Source organism: Oryctolagus cuniculus, chromosome 11 (genome assembly GCF_964237555.1).
Source record: "Oryctolagus cuniculus chromosome 11, mOryCun1.1, whole genome shotgun sequence".
NCBI classification, from domain to species: Eukaryota; Metazoa; Chordata; class Mammalia; order Lagomorpha; family Leporidae; genus Oryctolagus; species Oryctolagus cuniculus.
Window position 1 is genome coordinate 13,932,342 of NC_091442.1, and position 6,109 is coordinate 13,938,450.

The window sequence follows — 6,109 nt, forward strand, 5'->3', positions numbered from 1 at the left end:
CCTCCGGGGCCCCTCCCAGGGCAACTCCGATGGGGACATTTCGTCAGTGCTCAGTAAGTGCTGATAGCATCTGTCCTTCTGGGGAGGAATGTGGTGTTAGCTCCAGAAGGCCCTCAAACCAGTTATCTACGGCTGGGTAAAGTTGCCCCCAAACTCAAGGCTATGTAAATATTAGCTCACGGCGTTTTGGAGGGCCAGGAGTTTAGCTGGGTGGTGCTTCTGGGTCACGATGTGGGTCAAGGCTGCAGGATCCACTTGCGAGAGGCTTTGGTCACGTGTCTGGCCTCGTGGTGCTGGCTGTGGGCAGGAGGCCTCGGTTCCTCACTGAGTGGGGCTGATCCTCATGACGTGACAGCTGGCTGCTCCGAGGGCGAGTGATCGAGAGAGCCAGGCGGGGGCTCCAGCACCCTTTAGGAGGGCCTGGAAGTCGGACCTTGCACAGATCCGGCCTGTTCACAGCAGAGCAACCCGCAGGGTGGGGATAGCAGGAGGCAAGACTCGTTGGAAGTCCTCCTGAGGGCAGCTGACGGAGGCCTCGTTACTGGCCGTGCAGCCCTGCACGGCGCGTTGGTTTATCTGGAGAACTGATGGGAGGGGCACGAGCAGGGGCTCAGAGTGGATTCTGGATGAAATTGGGCCATTTCTGTGTGACCCAGCCAGTTTCCCGAGGCAGCAGACGCACTCACTCCCTATGTTACGGCTTGGACACGCCTTGGTTCCCTAAACTCCTGCTGATGTTCCAACCCCAAGGCCCTAGGTGAAAGGCGAATGGATTACTGTTAGGTGGAGCATCTGGGAGGTGGGCCTCGGGGGAGGTCTTTAGGCCTCAGCGGGCCCCGCCCTAGGGAGCAGAGGGTTGGTTTTACAAGCAGGTGCTTCCTGTGGCCTGCTTTCCGGTCACCGTGTGATTCTTCCTCCGCCCGTGTTCTGCCATTGCCAGCTTTTTTTTTTTTTTTTAAGATTTATTTATTTTATTTGAAAGTTACAGAGAGGCAGAGAGGGAGAGGTCTTCCATTCGCTGGTCCACTCCCCAAATGGCCCCAATGGAGTTGGGCTGATCTGAGGCCAGGAGCTTCTTCTGGATCTCCCATGCAGGTGCAGGGGCCCAAGGACTTGGGCCATCTTCTACTGCTTTCCCAGGCCACAGCAGAGAGCTGGATCAGAAGTGGAGCAGACCTGAACCTGGCGCCCATATGGGATGCTGGCACTGCAGGCAGTGGCTTTACCCACTACGCCACAGCGCTGGCCTCCATCACCAGCTTCTACCAGATGCCAGACTGCCGTTCTCTGAGCTGAAATAAGCCTTCTTGCCTGCTGTGTTACCCCTCAGTAACAAGAAGCTGAGACCCCGTGTGAGATGCTTCCTGCACTTCCCACTTCTCCCTACCAGTGATTTTGGAGAGTAGGAAGAATTTTAAGGTAACTCCCAAGATTTCAGCCCTTGAGTGTATACAGCCTGTATAATTCCCTCCATTTGCATGTGGGCAGGTCATGTAACTATGATGAGATGCCACTAGATTTATGAGTAAGTTCCGTTCAATAGCAAAGAAGGGGAGGGCACTTGACAGATGTCATTGGTGTCCCGGGCCAGTCGATGGGAACCTGACTGGGTTGGCCTGAAAGATGCAAGGTGCCATGGATCCTATGGCTGCAAGGAAATGATTTTGCCAACGATCAGGGAGAATGCAGGCCTGGCTGACACCCTGACGCCAGCCTGGAGACCCTGAGCAGAAGGCCGGCTGAGCTGTGCCTGGACCTCTGGCCCACAGAGACTCAGGGACAGTACGCGTGTGTGGCTGTAACCCGCTCCCGTGGTCACGCGGGTGCCCAGAGTGCAGGAAGGACTTCGCCATCTGTAAACGGAGGGAGGGTTCCCCCTCTGAGTCATCGCTAGAAGTGCCTCCGCAGCAACACTGACAGCAAACAGCCCGTATCCCTGCTGAAGCCGCGGCACACATTCTATCCCCACGACGCCTTATGAAGCCAGTGCCGTTATCTCCGTCTTCACAAGCAGAAACAGCGTGGCTAACTGGCTGCAACCAATCAGACTCACCCCACTGGTACCTAGAATTTTGATTCCAAGATGCCTGTTGGGTGAAAAACCACAGTACAGTGGCATTCTTTCATGTTAGCATGATTCCTTTGGGGCCACCTGTGGCTCTGGCATCCCATACGGGCGCCAGTTCATGTCCCAGCTGCTCCACTTCTGATCCAGATCCCTGTTGATGCACTTGGGAAAGCAGTGGAGGATGGCCCAAGTGCTTAGGCCCCTGCACACATGTGGGAGACCTGGAAGAAGCTCCTGGCTCCTGGTTTCCGCCTGGCCTAGCCATGGCCGTTGCAGCCATTTGGGGAGTGGACCAGTGAATTGAAGATCAATTCTCTCTCTCTCTCTAACTCTGCCTTTCAAATAAATAAATCTTAAAAAAAAAATTTCTTCGAAAATGAGAGATTTCCTAAAGCTCATGGGAAAAAGGAATTAGCAAATTAATTTTGTGCAAAGATTTTTGAAAACATTTGAAAGTCAGAGAGAGAGAAATCTTCCATTTGCTGGTTCACCTTTCAAAGACCTGCAGCAGCCAAGGCTGGGCCAGGCTGCAGCCAGGAGATTGAATGTAATCCAGGTCTCCTGCATGCGTGGCAGGGTCCAAGTACATGAGCCACCATCTAACTGCCTCCCAAGGTGCGCATTAGCGGGAGGCTGGAGCCCAGGCACTCTGATGGAGGAGGTGGTGTCCCAAGTGGCGTATTAACTATTGTGTGCCAAACACCCACCTCTGGTACGAAAGACGCTTGAAGTCTGTGCACACGGGCATCATCATAAGGTTCATGGAAAACACATGCATGGGCTGGGTTTCACATTTTCTCTGCAGCAAAATAAACTTCTGTTTTAACTTCATTTCCTACAAATGTTTCGATGCACCTCCTAGAGCTGGGTAAGGAGGGGAGCAGCCCTGCACACAGAGAAGCGCTGAAGGTGAACTTCCGACATCAGCCAGCTTGGGGAGCTGGGTGTTTGGAACCAGACCGGGGGGAGGGGGTCTCCGGGTGAGCCTGGAGGGCTGGGGCCCACTCCAACACTGTCACAAGGGGAGCCTGGTGAACCTGGTCACAAGGCCCTCCCTGCCTCCCCTATACCTTGCCCTCCCGTGTCCATGTGAACACACACCCCCTCCTTGGCTCCAGCTGGCTGTAGCAGGTGTTCCCCTCTGCCCACTGAAGTCATGACCACTGCCCTGCCTGCCTTTGTGCCTTGGGGTCTGGAGCAGCGCGAAGCCTGACGGGGAGGGGGCCCTTTGTGTGAGTATTGCCAAAACCTGAGAGAGGCCCTCTGGGTTTCCTTTCCTCCCAGCCACTTCCTCCCCATCTTCACAGTTCATGCCCTCCGCGGCCCACATCCTCCCCAGGGAGGGAGACGTCTCAGACTCTTACCCCCACACGAGGTAGGCTCGGTTTCCTTTTGTGGAAGACCCAAATCAACAAACCAAAGGGAGAGAGGGCAACTCTAAGGTCAGAGCTTCAACCCAGAGAGTAACTTGCTAAAGGGACCGCAGGTGGCTGGCGCTGCGGCTCACTAGGCTAATCCTCCACCTTGCGGCGCCGGCACACCGGGTTCTAGTCCCGGTCGGGGCGCCAGATTCTGTCCCGGTTGCCCCTCTTCCAGTCCAGCTCTCTGCTGTGGCCCGGGAGTGCAGTGGAGGATGGCCCAAGTGCTTGGGCCCTGCACCCCATGGGAGACCAGGAGAAGTACCTGGCTCCTGCCATCGGATCAGCGCGGCGGCCATTGGAGGGTGAACCAACGGCAAAGGAAGACCTTTCTCTCTGTCTCTCTCACTGTCCACTCTGCCTGTCAAAAAAAAAAAAAAAAAAAAAAGGGACCGCAGGCGCCGTGATGGCTGGGGGACTCTGAAACAGAGATTCTGCACTTGATCTTAGCCAAAAGGCCGAGAAGCGATTGAAACAGATATTCTGGCCTCATCCTCACTACATGCGTCCCCTCCCCTCCACAACACATACACCCGGCCTATGCCCAGCAGTGTGGCCCCGTGAGAATTCAGAGACTCCCAGAGCTCCAACTGAGCGTCAGGAGTACAGGATTCCAGTGAGTGACAGGCACTGCCATCCACCTGCTATGACCTTGGCCTCTTGAAGCTTCCGTTTCTCCATCTATAACAAGAGCAAATATGGACGGGAGCAACCCTGCTCACTGAAGTCATGTGGGAGAGTGGGCAAGTAACATGGACTCCCGGGCACCGCCCTCGTTTCTAACCCAAGGGTCTGTGCTACAGCCTGGATGTCTAATTTTATAGCTTGGTAGATGATCCTAATGTGAAGATTAAATTAATTGATACATGGATTGTAGAGTGGAATCCCCCGCAAGTGTGAAGAATTGTGTGAATTAACCTACAGAGGATCCCGAGAGCACAGAAGGACTTAAGATGATCTTTGTTTTGTTTTTTAAGATTATCTTTTTAAGGAACGTAACAGCTTTCAACTGCTATGAGTGAATGAATGAATGGTGAAAATACACCCCTCCGCAAGGGAACATTGCCACCTGCTGGTTTCACGTTGCAATTTCTGGATATCTGCCAACACAATGTTATTTATTGAGCACCAACTCCAGCGCAGGGCACAGCGAATGCACCCTCTAGGACACACGGAGATGAGAACCGCTTTCCCCACGAAACTCAGCCTAGGGGGACATAGAGCCCTTTGGTCCAAGCTGGGTGGCCACACGGTTCCCGGAGCCAGCATGTGAGACGGCAGCTGGCTTCTTAGATGTGGCACTTATGCTCAGAAGGGCCCTGCACTTGACTGCGTCATCTCCTGTCCTTGCGTCGAAGTTCCTCCTTGTTCCCGAATCAGACTCTCCGGAGGCGGGCACTCATTTCAGGGCATTTCCCACCCAACTTGCTCCCTGAGTTTCTCAGCTGGGCTCCACCCTTCTCCAGCAATCACACAAGGTGAGGCGTTGGCCGTGTGGGTTTCAGCCTGCTGATGGCTGATGACGGAACTTAGACTTTGGGGAGTCTAAAGCGCAAACCCCATTTCCTCCTTTCTGGAAATGTCAGCTGCTTCTTTTTCAGGGGACTTCCCGTGCTCTGGGGCAGATGTTCTACAGGAAATGAGCTCTTCCTCAGAAGGTCAAGGAAGGCCCAGGGGGCTAGACCCCGCACTTCAGACTACTGGGCACCCCTGGAGGCTGGGCATCCACGATGCCTCTGTCCTTGTCCCCGTAGCCCCAAGCCGGGACCCTGCTGGCTTTCCCTGCTCTCTTTCGCATCAAGCACAGACGGGGCAGAGTGGTCAAGGCAGGGTTGTGATTTGGCCCCTAGGCCCATGGAGAGAAGCCCCCTCTCTCAGCTGTGTTACCGCCCAGGTGATCTGGGACTTCTGCCCAGCGTTGTCCCGGGCAAGCTGGTTCTGTGCCGCATGCCTCTGGGCCTTGGGTGCACCCTTGCTAGGGGTGAGGGCAGTAGGGTAGCTCACCCGCAGAGCTGCAAGGTGACCCCAGGACAGGACTGTGGCCTCAGAGATACCAGCCAACCCTGAACCCCACTCCTCTCGAAAGAGTCAACAAGGCAGGTCCTGTGCTCCCTAAGACTTGTGCTCTCTGCATCTGTGGGCGGATGGTGTCTACTGGGGCACCCCCTTCCTTGTGGGGGGCACACAGTTCAGATTCTGTTTGATTCAGTATAGCACAGGAACCTGCCCAGCCACAAAGCTGTAGGCCAGGGAGCAAACACTGGCAAGGGGACTGTGGCTGGCTCCAGGCAGCAGGCAAACAGGAAGGGGCAGGTCCTTGTGTTCCAGGGTAGGACCCGGTGATGCAAGAGGGGTTCCGAGTTCCAGATGCGACCTGGTGCTGCAGGTGGGACTGTGTTCCAGGACAGAGCTGGAGAGACACAGTCCTCCAGGTGCTGCAGGTGCAGTCCACGTTCAAGTCTGAGCCTCACTGGGCGCTCCCGGACACGCAGACAGGGTCTCGAGGCCCCATGTCCCATGCCTGCGTGTGCAAAGCCACGCATTCTTTTTTCAGAGGAGACACGGGGGGAGCTCCTCAGAGCGTGACACGGTGTGTTAGACGCAAGGAGAGCCCAGGGGAGGG

The 6,109-nt window shown here is 55.3% G+C and overlaps 1 pseudogene; it reads right to left on the bottom strand.

Moving 5' to 3' along the window:
* Positions 1–3,745: 3,745 nt before the first annotated feature.
* LOC127491267 (U2 spliceosomal RNA) lies at positions 3,746–3,956 on the bottom strand (annotated as a pseudogene).
* Positions 3,957–6,109: the final 2,153 nt, after the last annotated feature.